Raw genomic sequence first — 13,311 nt, forward strand, 5'->3', positions numbered from 1 at the left:
GAAAATACAATAGCCGCGATTGTGCGGGAAGTCCGTCTTCGACACGAAGCAAGCCTAATTATTTGGAATATTGACTCCGCCATAGTGCACAAGAGATGCCTAGATGCATTGAGAGCAGAGGAATTCGCGCCCTTATATCGTGATAACAGTGAATCGTAGGTACTAAGATTTTAAGGAAAGTCGGGTTGTTTGGCAGAAACTGCAGCGTAAACAGCGGTAGACGTGTTGCTCTCATCTGTATGAAATAAACAATGCATACTGAGCGCAACTGATTTTTTTTAACCTTAAGTAAACTTAATGTGAATATTGACAAAGTGATTACCGCGGTTCAAAATCGCCGCTTTAACTTTCTGCGCTGGGATATCGAAACCGAAACGCGCCAGAACGCAGTTTCGTTTTCATTCGAGCGCGGTCGCGCCCCACGCGGCCGTTTTGCAAAACGAGTTTGGAGAGAGTGGCGCGCAGCAGCGAAAGAAGGTTGGCTGGTCGAGCAGGCGTGCGTGAAGTCACCGACGTTGGCTCGCAGGTTGTGCTCAGCGTGTTGTTTTGTCGTGTGCTTGTGCGAAGCCCTGCGATGTGACCACCGACGTATATCAAGCATTGTGGTGGGAGTAACCTTCAGAGGATGTACTACGCAGACGAGGATTATTAACCAGACGAAGACACCGTCATCTCTTCATCTCGCGTTGGTCACCGGCCCAAACACCAGGTAAGAGCCGGCGGCAGGTTGTCATCAGGGATTTGTTGTTGAGGGAGATCCCTGTTTGGGCGCGCATTGGAATGTTGCCTATCCGTAAGCGAAGCTACTGTCTGACAGGAGTTTATAAGGTCGTGTGTGGATTATGAGGAAGCAAGGAACCGCAGTGGTGGCTTCGTACTGTACAGTATGTTTGAAATTTCGCCAGGGACTGGTGGGATGCCCCGTTGGCCCCGTCGAGTGCAAGTCCTGTTTTCGATCACGTGTTTCGCTCGACTGTTTTCACTGGGATGAGCTCGTGCCGTTGCGCGTAAGTTAATTTCCAGTGGGGAGTAACTTCAGCGCGTCGAAACGACTATCGGTGAGAAACGTACTGCGAGCGAATTGACTTGCCTGGAGTGACGGACTTGCCTGGAGTTCAAGTTCAACCGACTGCACCAGCGTATGGGGTGGCAACCAACATTCAAATGCGCGGCAGCATTCCCCCTTCGCACTATTCCGTCAACATTCTTCCAAAACGACAATGCTGCTTTAGCGCATATTTTGACATGTTCAGTCGTGGACGTGGCTGTGGGGGTCATGCTACGTACGCCTTAACAGATGAGAACTTGTCTGTGTGTGCATGATCAGGGACACGACTTCCCTGATATGTCTGTTTTCTAAACATCCAGCTGGCTCGGTACCCGCGGGAGAGTTGGTCCGGATCCTCATCAATTTCAGTTCGTACCACTACGACGGCACACACTTGTTCGCCACTTATCAATTACATGGATGCGATTTCTTTTTTTGTGCGGCGCCTTTTCAAAGGGACGTGACATCAGCAGATTCCGAAAACTCGCGTGAAAAAATTTTCCAGCTTCTCTGGTGTTCCCTTTCTCGCTTCCTGTACAGGTCAGCATTTTTACGACTCCGAAGGCATCGCCAGCGATACGCTGCCTTTCTGTACTTATTAGCATTCCTCGCGCGCTCAAAGGAGCCGTCTTCGAGGAAAAAAAAAAAAAAAAAAAAAAAAAAACCTACGGCAGAAGATAACACCTTGCGCAAAACGCGTAAGCAGCTTTCTTTCAAAGCGTGTACACCGCGGCGGATGAAGCGCGTACCACCTGATTCATACGGGACGTTTTCGTCTGTGAGACAGGCGGGGGCATTTATTTCGCTTTCGCGCGCCCCGGCGGCTTCTTCGGTTCCTCTTCCCCTCGCGCCGTACTGGCGCTCGGCCAAGCCAACGGCCAGCGCGCGGTGTCGGCTGCCAGTGGGATCACCGCATCGTTTTGATACAGTGCACCTGTCACTATCAGCGGGAATCACGGCGACAGAAACGCTGTACAATGCGCGCTCTGTGTGGTAACGCGGCTGCAACCGCCTGCCCGCTTATTCTCCCGTCACGTCCTTGGTTCTGCCAAGTGCAGTCAGTCACTGCGTTTAGGGGCGTGACTCCAGAGTTTGCGGCGCTCTTTAGTGGAATGTTGTGGAGACGCCGTGGGAGTTCGGACAATTTCGTCGAAATGTACGGACGTCGCCGGCATTTTTTCGTTTGTTTTTCGACCTGTGGATTGCACCTCATGTCGAGGCGCGCCGTGCCTTGCGCTGTTTATTTTCTTTCGTCTTCCGGTAGAAATTCGTGTTTCCATCATCCTTGCGCGTCATCAACGGTGTACAATTGTTGCTTTGTAGGTTCTCCGAGCGACCACCCGCTTTGTTTTATCTCCGTACCAATGTGCGACCGTTGGGGTTGGAATGGCATGTCGTGCCACGAAGGGAGAGGAGGCGAAGAAAGTCAAAGCCTGGTATATTTAATGGTTTCCTGGTATCCACAGAGCGGCAGAGAGAGATGAGTAGGAAAACAAAGCTGGTGGTTCATTGAAGGTTTGCTCGCGTGTATCTTCCGCCGCCCATGATCAGGGCTGTAATGTCGTCTTGTTCGTGCACATGGATTTAAGTGGCTGCATTCCACTTTCTCAAAGATCATTCCGGTGGTGCTGTAGGTGTTTGGAAGGCACTCTTGTTTTCCCCGCAGGCGGGGTCATTTTGTCGTCGCGACCTATTACTATAGAAGCTCAATAGAACTTGTCTATAAGCCATTCATTTCTGTCTCAGCGCATATGTGGCCCCAGGGAAGCTTGCGTAGTCGCGTATGTAGTAATATACAGGGTGTTTCATTTTAGCTCCATCAATTTTTTAAAAAATTGCCTGTAGCAGATAGCAGAATTATAATCCTTTATCTAAACTACTCGATGAGGCGGCCATTACTTCCACGAGAAATCAAAACGCCTAATTGAGCAGTTAACATAATTCCGCTAATTAACTTTTTAATTAATTATATTACGGCACATCTTTCAATCTACGAATTATAGCCGCTGAGTTCGCAAGGCGTGTCCGCTTGGAACGAATTCTCAGGCCTGTACCAGTTTCGAGATATTAATTTTCAGTGTGTCCGACGAAATGCATTGGTGTTCCAGTTACTTTCGTGCTTCAATGCATAAAACAGCGGTCTCTTCAAAAAGTTAACTGCCAATTAGGTGTGTTGATTTCTCGCGGAAGTAATGACCGCCTCATCTAGTAGTTTAGATCAAGGATTAGAATTGTGCTATCTGCCACAGGCAATTTAAAAAAAGTTGGTGCAGCTAAAATAAAACACCCTGTATGTATATTTACAAAGCACGATAGGCAAAGAAAACGACAATGTACTGTCGACATAGACATTCACTCTTTCTTTCTTTGGCTTTGTGTAATTACCAGGTAATTTTTATGTCTGGATTTTCTTCCTTGTTTTATGCATCTTATTATGCGGGACATTTTCTTTTGAAGTAAACTGTCATATCTAGGCCCCAGCCGTTATTGCAGGTAAGCTGTAGGCGGACATTAGCAACAAGAAAATTTTGACGATCATTTCGCTAATTACCTGAAATGTGCTAATTCACTTTTTAATTATGGACTTTAGGGCACATGTTGTAATTGCGAAACTGAGGCAGGGAAGTCATGCCTCAGAAATCCTAAGACTAGCACCACTTTCGAGATATGCGTCCCAACATCTGTAAAAAAAAAAAAAAAAAAAAAATGCCTTGGTGTTCGATCCAGTTAAGATTGCCGCGAACTGTACGAGTCGCGCTTTTGGGAAAGTGTAAACTTGAACGCCGATGTATTTCGTAGCTCGTTTTAAGGTCTCGTATCTCGAAAGTGGTGCTGATCTTAGAAAGTGGTGCTAGTCTTGGGATTTCTGCTAAGCAGACATGGACTTCACTATTCTACGGCTTCAATTTCGCTTTCTTACATGTGCCCTAAAGTGAACAATTAAAAGTGTAATTAAACTTATAGATAATTAGCGTAATTATCGTTGGAACGATCCTTGCCGCTATGGTCCTCCAATCCACGTAGCCCATCTGCAAGAACGGCAGGGGCCTAGCTAGGTACGAGTTTCTTTTAAAAGAAGGTGTTCCGCATAAAAGGAAACACCTTGTATAACGTCTATCTCGAAGAAAAAAAAAAAAAAAAAGCAATGCAATGGGAAGTCAGCGCTGGCTCGGAAGTTTTCGGTGTCCATCGTCTTTTTCTCGCGCTGTTAGTTCGTTACCATGAGTTAGCATTAATTTGTTATCAACCCAAACCCGCCCCTTGAGTTGCATTTGTTCACGTTAAAAGCGTTTAGCTGACCTTTTGCCAACTGCTTGTCTCGTGGTCTGTCGTCTCTAGAACTTCGCGTGCAGCGACAGCGCAGCCTCGCAGTGTCATCAACACCTCGGGTAATCCACGGCGACATTGCAAAAGGCGTGCGCACCGTGACTGAGATGAAGGTGACACTGTCGCGGGCGGCTACGAGTACTGAATGACTAGTTCCAGCTGCGTAATGCCGCCTGCCACGGCGCTTGCGTTAGTGGCGGTTGCGCCGAGGGGCCTGACTCCTCCGCAGCAAGTGCGCGAGCGGAAAGCAATCTTCTCGCCCGTGTCGTTGTTTTCCTTGACTTCTGCATTACACACACACAAAGACAGAAGACAGACAGAGGTTACTGTTTGTCGCTTTTGCGAGGCCGCCTTTCAGCCAGGAACGGTGATTCAGGGTTATGTCGAAGCAGCCAGTGTGCTATTTTAAATGTACTATGCAGGGTCCTTGTCAGAAGTTTTGAAGCCATTATATCCTCCTAAGATCCCTTGTTCAATACATTACACATTGCCTTCTACCTTCTTTTATAAATTCGCTCGCAAGTGATTACGCAGAATATTCACTCTGGGTATGGATTACGGTGCATGTGTAACGGTAAAGAACTGGTTTACTCGTATTCTTGTCATCCGCTTTCGAGAAATTTGACACTGAATTGATCTAGACCTCTGTGTCGTCCCAGACGGCCGAAAGCAACCTTGAGGTGAGTTTCGAAATCATCGAGATTGCAGGAACATAGCGGACGCGGCAGCAACATGGCAGTGTACTACACGTAGCTCCAACTTCGTCTCTGAGTTCTAGCAATGAAATGCAGTTTTTACCATAGCAAACATAAGAAGATGATGGAGAGAGTTTTTTTTTTTTCCACGTACATAGAAACGCAGCTTTGGGTATCCAACCGTGGTATATAAATTTTAAAAATTGTTTTTCAAGTTCATAACATAAAAGTTGACAATAAAAACCACCTTGAAGGGCGATTATGCCCCAGGGATTATGCCCGTTCGGGTTTCATGGGGATATGCAGGGTAGATCGAGCACTGCACGGGCCCATTTTTTCAGCCCGGGCCCGTTTTTACGTTGGGCTGCCCGCCCGAGCCCGACCAAAAGTTTTATGGCGCTACCCGGGCCTGGCCCGAGCCTGGAAATAATCTACGTTACCCGCCCAGCCCTGCCCACCACACCATTACCTTAGGCCCGAGCCCGGCCCGGCTCGAAACCATCCCGAACCCGGCCCGAGACCGAAAAAGACCACCCAGCGGCATTAAAAAAATACAGTAAAGAAAAGAATGAAAGGAATTTATTCTTAAGGCATAAACACATGTCATATGCAATTATGAACACCATTTGAGCGGTCTGAACGCAAATACCAGCGCGCAATGTAGTACGTACGAATGACCCTGCCGAGCAGATCGCCAGCAGATTCCAACGGCGCGACCTTGATGCATCCCAATCCACTTCTATCGCAGCGCCGCCACAGTATTTTCCATGTCGGGTGCCTCACTGCAGAGCATGCGCCGCCCCAGCCGCTCGTTCCACTCAACCGTATTCTAGTACACTCTAGCCAAAGCGCAGCCACGACCGGTCGTGAGTGCAGCGCATAGATGGAGTCAATGGAGAAAGAAGGCTTCTCATTCCTCCATGGTGCAGCGTAATGCGCTGCTGCTAGGCGGCCGGTTGAGAGCATGCGTGCAATCATGGATGGACGCAGTGCCATACTTCAGCCGCGTGACGAATTATCTTATCTAACCAGTCATCGCTTTACCAATTCGCTTTTGAAGAATCAGCAAGTCGCGAACGCGCTTACACCGCGCTGAAAGCATTAATTACATTGATTTAGGTAAAGAATACAATGGCATGCTTTGGGTTGAGGCGACTTCGGTCTTTCTGGACTTTTACATTCTGTTAAAACAGCGCAAAATACGACGGAAGAAAATGGAAGTACACAGGAGTGGCACAGCTATAGCTTCCAGCTGCGCCGGGGTAACAGATTTTTCAGAGTTGAGACTCGCGAGGATAACTCGCTGCACGTTACGTGCACACCACCCGAAAGTCCGAGCCCGGCCCGGGCCCGCGTCAAAATACCCGAGCCCGGCCCGGGCCCGGATCAAAAAGCACATTCCGTGCCCGAGCCCGGCCCGAGCCCGTGAAAAAACTGCCCTACCCGGGCCGACCCAGCCCATGGGCCGGGCCCGGGCTTTCGGGTAAGCCCGAGCCCGTGCAGTGCTCTAATACAGGGTGTTTCAGTGGGCACTTTCAAAAATATTTAAAGATTGCCTGTGGCAGATAGCACAATTCCATTCCATGAGCTGGTCTACTTGAAGAGGCGGACATTACTTGCACCTGAAATTGAAGTGCATAAGCGTGTAATTAAAGAAGAATCACTAATTACGTTTTTAACTAATTACCTTGTGGCACGTATTTCAATTTACAAGTTCTAGCGGGTGAGATTGCTAGGCATATCCACTTGAAAAGAATTGCGTGGACGACACCGTTTACGAGATATGTGCGGTCAAACCTGCGGTAAAATGCACTGTCGTTCCACTTACTTGCTTTATGAAACGTCGTCTTATGCATTGAAGCACGAAAGTAACCGAAACGCCAATGCATTTCTTCGCAAAGTTCAGGAATTAATATATCGAAACTGGTCACATCCTACGAATTCGTTCCAAGTGGATCCGCCTTGCGAACACCCCAGCTAGAATTTGTAAATTGCATTATGTGCCATAAGCTAGGTAAATAGTTAAGAACTTAATTAGTGATTTTTTTAATTGGTCAATAATACATTTCAATTTCTTGTACAAGTAATGTCCGCCTCATCCAGTAGACCAGCTCATTGACTAGAATTGTGCTATCTGGCAAAGGCAATCTTTAAAGATTTGTGAATGTATTCGCTGAAATACCCGGTATAGGGGCGCGTGACCAACGTTTGTTGATTCAGAGCCCCACAGATTGGAAAGAAAGTGTGGTCGTTTCTCTTTCGATCTTCGCATCCCGACAACAAATCTTATCATTCGCAGAGTGTTTGGAAACTTTCGGCAAAAAACTGCGCCTACTTCACTGTTCGCCGGAAAAGGCTGCTCGCTGCGGGTCCGGAAGAAAGCCGGGAAGTGTGTTTCTTTTCTTTCTTTCTTTATTTTTTTTTTCGGGAGCCTGCCATTAGGCATAATGTTTTTTGAAAACATCGTTGACGCTACACGGTGCTTTGCAGCTGTATTAACCTTCGAGTTGATAGAATGCGGAGCTGCATCTTCAGTGCAAAGTTCTTCAGGCTCATTACATGTGTAGTCGTATTCGTCGTTGGTGTCGTGGGTTTATATATATTTTTTTGACATCCCCGAAGATTTTATTGCGGTATTTACTGCTCTGATCCTATATTTGTCATTATTTTTGCGTTGTTTGTAGGCTATGCGGTTCCTCGCTGTACTCGTGGCACTTGTCAGGCGTTCCAAGCTCCGGTGCCGTGACATTCACGCTCGCTCGAGTATAACCAGAAATATAAGTAAACTTCAACTTCAATCGCCTGCTGTATACGCACCTATAGCCTCGTCCTTGTTGCGTTTCCTTTGCGTAAGAGAGCTCATCTCCGACTGTTGAGAAGCTACAGCGAGAAAGTTGTGTTGAAAGGAAAACAGAGCGGCTTGGGAAATGAGCATGCTCGGAGACGAAGCGTGCACGTGCGCGCGGCTCGCCCAATAAAAGAGCGCTTCCCTCCGAGCAGTGGGACGAGAGAGCGAAGGTGGAAGGCACCGTGGGGGCAACTTTGTCACGGGCGCTTGTTTGCGGAGCTAACAAAGTCTTTCCTTCGGCTGTTACGCGGCGCTCCGGAGGTTCGTCATTCTGTCAGCGCGGCCGGAGAAACCGAAGTGTGCACGAGTGTCACAAACACCCCGTCGAAGATGCGACAGGAGAAAAAGGAAAAGTTGGTAAAGTGCAGGAAGGCTTTTTTTTTTCTTCTTTTATTTCTTGCTCCGCGTGGGGCCTAAAGGAGGAAATAGAACAAAGTCGCGAAGAGCGCTTGGCTGCTCCAGAAGACTTCGCAGGCACTACACGCCTTTCATAATCCAGGATTCGACGGAAACCCGTCTGGCGAGGAATGAACATATAGTGGAATAAAACGAACACTCGCCAAGAAGTAAAGCGTAATAAATGAAAACGTGACGTTTCGGGGCCCCGTGCAGGTTCCTTGATCACAATAAAGGCAAACACAGTGGCTCTTGTTTATTACACTTTACTTCTTGGCGAGTGTTCGTTTTATTCCAATATACGCTTTTCAGTCACTTTTCTTTTTTTCTGCCTGCGCCGTATCATCTTAGGCTAGCAGCGCATGTTCCGGTGCACGCCACTACCTTGCAGCCACTTAAAGGCACGCTAATGAGAAAAGAAAAATAATTGAGCTGCATTAGCTAATTACCGTTCTAACAATAGCAAGAAAAGCCCCTCTTGCCATGAGAGGAGGCCTGGTTCTGGCCTGGTTAGAGAGAGAGAAAAGACGCAAGAAAAACGATCGACTGGTGGCGCCGTCGCCTTGAAGTTCCTACACCAGTTCACCGCGACGTCATGAATTTTGACGCGGACTGCTCGGGCCCATAGTTCATCTTTTCTCGGTCAAGGTGGACTACGGTGTGTTCGGAAAGAGCCAGATACTGAAGTTGCCGAGTTTCAAGAACTTTTACTGAGCCACGATGGTCAAAACACGAGAAATATATTTTGCAATCTGTGACGTCACATTGTGGATGAGCCGCGGCGGCGTTGGTGTTCGGACGCGAAATAAAAAAAAAAAAAAAGGGAAAGGGAACTTTGAGCTTCGTTTTCTCTTCCAATATCCAACCATTTACCGCTAGATTGACCAAAATAGAGATTTTTCATATATTTGGTTGAACGGATAATTTATCAATATAAACTGATATAGTGTTCCTGTTTAATGTCCCTTGAATAAACGCGTTCATTTGTCACGTGCGTGGCTTCCGTAGGATCCTTGCGAGAATCACTTGTAGGATGGCGTGTCAGGTTTTGTTAATGACCGCGATAAAAACGTGCCTGAGGAAAACTTGAAAAAAAAAGGAAGAAAGAAACGTCGCTATATGTTACGTAAGTGCTCATAGCAGCTTAAATTTGAGACGAATGTCTGCACATTAATTTTTCAGCTGTTAACAGATATATCTGTTTGGCATCATTTAAGCCACTTATCCCTCAGAAAGCGGAGGAAATGTTGAAAGTGTGATGCGTCGAATACTGAAGGTGTTCAGGAAAGTGGGCGATACTATATAGGGGGTCCCAGCTAGCGTATACGTTAGCCAAACTGTTCAACGAAAAAAATAAAGAAACACGGTGAAAGGTACAATTATCGGACCTGCGTTATTTGGTCGTCAGACCTCCGATGACCGAATACCGTAGGTCTTGTAAATGCATCTTGCATGGTGTTTTTAAAACTTTTTTTTCCTTGTTGAACAGCTTGGCTATAACCTAAGCTGGGACACACGGTATTTATATACCATTCCCACTATCATGACACACACCTCACTGCTTCTTCCCTTGTCAGCCACGCTCGAGGAGGGGCTGGTGGAGTTTATTTCGTGCAATAAGTTACTTTTAATTACCACAACGGAATGGCGAGACAAAGCGCGAACGCGAAGCGATGACTGCAGCGATTGTCCCTAGCTGCGAGATGGGAGGGGGGCGAACGCCGCTCGTGGCTTTTGCGGAAAGACCTGAGGCTCGACCCGCGAGTGAAACGCGCTGATCCGCCCGGATTGCAATTTGCAAACGCGCGTTACTCTGCGCCACGGTGTAAGATATATACTCTTAAGAGTATACTCTTAAGATATATACTCTTAAGAGTCAAAAAAAGATGGCTGACTAATGGAGTAGCACACGAGGAATAAGGATTATAAACAGGGATAAGGTGCCTCAGAAAGGCTGGCCAACGTTTCGATAGGAGGACCTATCTTCGTCAAAGGCGGCCTCGTCATCCTCGGCGGGTTAGTTTTAAAGGGTTAGTGGAGTGACGTCACGTCGATGTCCGCTGTGGCTGTCTGTAAAGGGGGAGACTGAAAATAAAATGAGCGCCGGCGCTTGACTGGCTAGGCGCGGTTTCTAAGACGAGGGGACAAGAGCGGGAGAGCGAGAAAGTGACAAAAAAAATTATATATATATAAAAAAAAAGAAAACCACCGTCAGAGGGGGTTGGGGGAGCGAGAGGCGAGTGAGCGTTCGGAGGAGTCGTGGTTGGCGTGCGTTTGGGGTCCCTGAAGAGCCGGTCAGTGTGCAGGTCACAATACGAGTTGAAAGCATGACTTGAGTAGCGTAGCATCAAGGCATCTTTAAAGGTCAAGCCACACGACTTCGTCGCATTTGCGTTGAAAACCATGACTACATAGACAGACTCGATCACCTTAAGGAAACCCTATCAAGCAGGAACTACCCGAACACTGCCCTTCAGAAAGCCTACACCGCTGCAACCATGCTTGATCGAGTCAAGGTCCTCAAACCCCGCCCTAAGATCACAAGGACAACAACGCCTCTTCTTACTACTAAATTCTCAAACGCACTCCCCAACGTGAACAATATCCTCAGGAAATACCACCCAATTCTCACCAGCAACCAGAAACTTAAGATCTTTCCCGACCCGCCCAGAGTAGCCTACAGACGGAACAGTAATTTCAAGGACATTCTTGTACACGCCAAACTCAGGACAAAGACGAAGCCAACATCCGGTCCCTGTGGCCGCTCCAGGTGTTCCACATGCAAACATATTCAATCTACTACTACAGTAAAAAGTACAGCGTCAGATTACATTCACAAGGTAACTGCGAATTTCACCTGCACGTCAAGCAACGTAGTCTACTGTCTAGAATGTGCCACTTGTAACAAGCAATACATAGGTGAGACTGGACAAGAAATGCACACGAGACTCAACGGCCATCGCGCAGATACAAAACACAATTTACCTAAAGCAGTAGCCAGCCACTTCAATGAGCACGGCCATATATTTGATGAAGCAAGACTCTATATACTACAAACAAATTTTCGTTCACCTCGCGAGAGAAAATATACAGAATCATACCTCATACACAAGTTTAAATGCCTGCACCCCACGGGGATGAATTTATCGCGTGGCAACTTAGAATCTCTAAAAGCAGTAACATAAACCTTAAATTGTTATACCATTAACAAAGGCGCAAAACAAGTTAAACCTCCAGCTAATCTCGATGCTCAACCTCACCTATTCTTCCATTTCCAGTTCTTCACTGCATCTCCCCTACCACTCAATTTATTATCCTCCTCCATGCTTTTACTCATTGATAAACCATACGAACGCTTTTCCAGGTATACCTGTCCCCTCAGTGTTCATGTTTCAAATTATATTTCTTCCGCTGTCACTCACCTGTGCGGGTTTTTTTTTTTCTCCTTTTTTTTTTCCCTCAACCTCACCTATTCTTCCATTTCCAGTTCTTCCCTGCATCTCCCCTACCACTCAATTGATTATCGTCCTCCATGCTTTTACGCATTGATCAACCATACGAGCGCTTTTCCAAGTACACCTGTCTCCCCCCCCCCCCCCCCCCCAGGTTTAAATTTCTAATTATATTTTTTCTACACTGTCACCCTCCTGCGCCGTTTTTTTTTTTTTCGCCCTCAAACGCGCGTTTTCCTTTTTTTTTTTCTTCTCTCCACACGAGATCCACACCGAGACAGTCCAAAATCCCAGACGCCAGGATACCTTTTTCGGCGCCTTGACCACTCAAGGTCTCGCCAATTCTGTATACCGCCGCGACAACGCCTAGGGCGAACTAGTGAGGCTAACGTCCCTTGACGGACCAAGCTGCTCCCTGTCAACCACAAAATTACCCGATGCCTTGATGCTACGCTACTCAAGTCATGCTTTCAACTCGTATTGTGACCTGCACACTGACCGGCTCTTCAGGGACCCCAAACGCACGCCAACCACGACTCCTCCGAACGCTCACTCGCCTCTTGCTCCCCCAACCCCCTCTGACGGTGGTTTTCTTTTCTTTTTTTATATATATATAATTTTTTTTGTCACTTTCTCGCTCTCCCGCTCTTGTCCCCTCGTCTTAGAAACCGCGCCTAGCCAGTCAAGCGCCGGCGCTCATTCTCTTTTCAGTCTCCCCCTTTACAGACAGCCACAGCGGACATCGACGTGACGTCACTCCACTAACCCTTTAAAACTAACCCGCCGAGGATGACGAGGCCGCCTTTGACGAAGATAGGTCCTCCTATCGAAACGTTGGCCAGCCTTTCTGAGGCACCTTATCCCTGTTTATAATCCTTATTCCTCGTACTCTTAAGAGTGTATATCTTACACCGTGCTCTGCGCTCAGCCACGCCACTGTTGCGAGAGCACGGAAATGAGGTTGCCGAACAGCAGCGGCCGTGCAATCGCTCGTCCCCATCAGGGACAGGTGTCGTGGTTTCCATCACTTTGCGAAATGCGCGTCTTACGAGGTGCGCACAGCGGAGGGCCTCGACGTGTTGCATTGCGGTTTAGCATATACAAGTGTTTATTGGCTTGCTCTTAAAATCTCGCACTACTTCTATCTCCGGCTTGCCTCCCAATCAGATCGTGGTTTTGGCACGTGAGACCCCTTTAATATGTGTTATGTGTATTGGATGCAACATATGCAGTGTTGAAGAATAGGATGTGCTTTCATACAGCATACTTTAGCGTCAAAAAATTTGTGAACCAGATCTTCACAGAGGGAGAAAAAAAATAAACGGTAAGGTCTACGCCAGGAATGATCAACCGAAAAAGGCTCGTGATAGTTAATGTAGAAAAATAAATAGACTAAACATCGAGAGCGCTGAACCCGAGTCGTAATTTAGCTTCACGAGGCGAATTTGCCAAGAAGGTCTTATGGACAAAACATTGCACGCGTCTCCCCCCTTTTCCTTTTAACAGCTATTTAAGCTTTTCGTTTCCCCGCGGAGCGTTCGCCAG

General features: G+C 47.3%; 1 protein-coding gene across 1 annotated transcript in view; it reads left to right on the forward strand.

Moving 5' to 3' along the window:
- The first annotated feature begins 465 nt into the window (after positions 1–465).
- LOC119441803 (uncharacterized) overlaps positions 466–13,311 on the forward strand; it is a 458,799-nt gene continuing 445,953 nt past the window's right edge. The window contains exon 1 of the mRNA XM_037706422.2: positions 466–709. The gene's annotated coding sequence lies outside the window, so the exon portion shown is untranslated. The remainder of the gene's footprint in view (positions 710–13,311) is intronic.

The sequence above is a fragment of the Dermacentor silvarum genome, chromosome 2 (assembly GCF_013339745.2).
Source record: "Dermacentor silvarum isolate Dsil-2018 chromosome 2, BIME_Dsil_1.4, whole genome shotgun sequence".
Lineage (NCBI taxonomy): Eukaryota > Metazoa > Arthropoda > Arachnida > Ixodida > Ixodidae > Dermacentor > Dermacentor silvarum.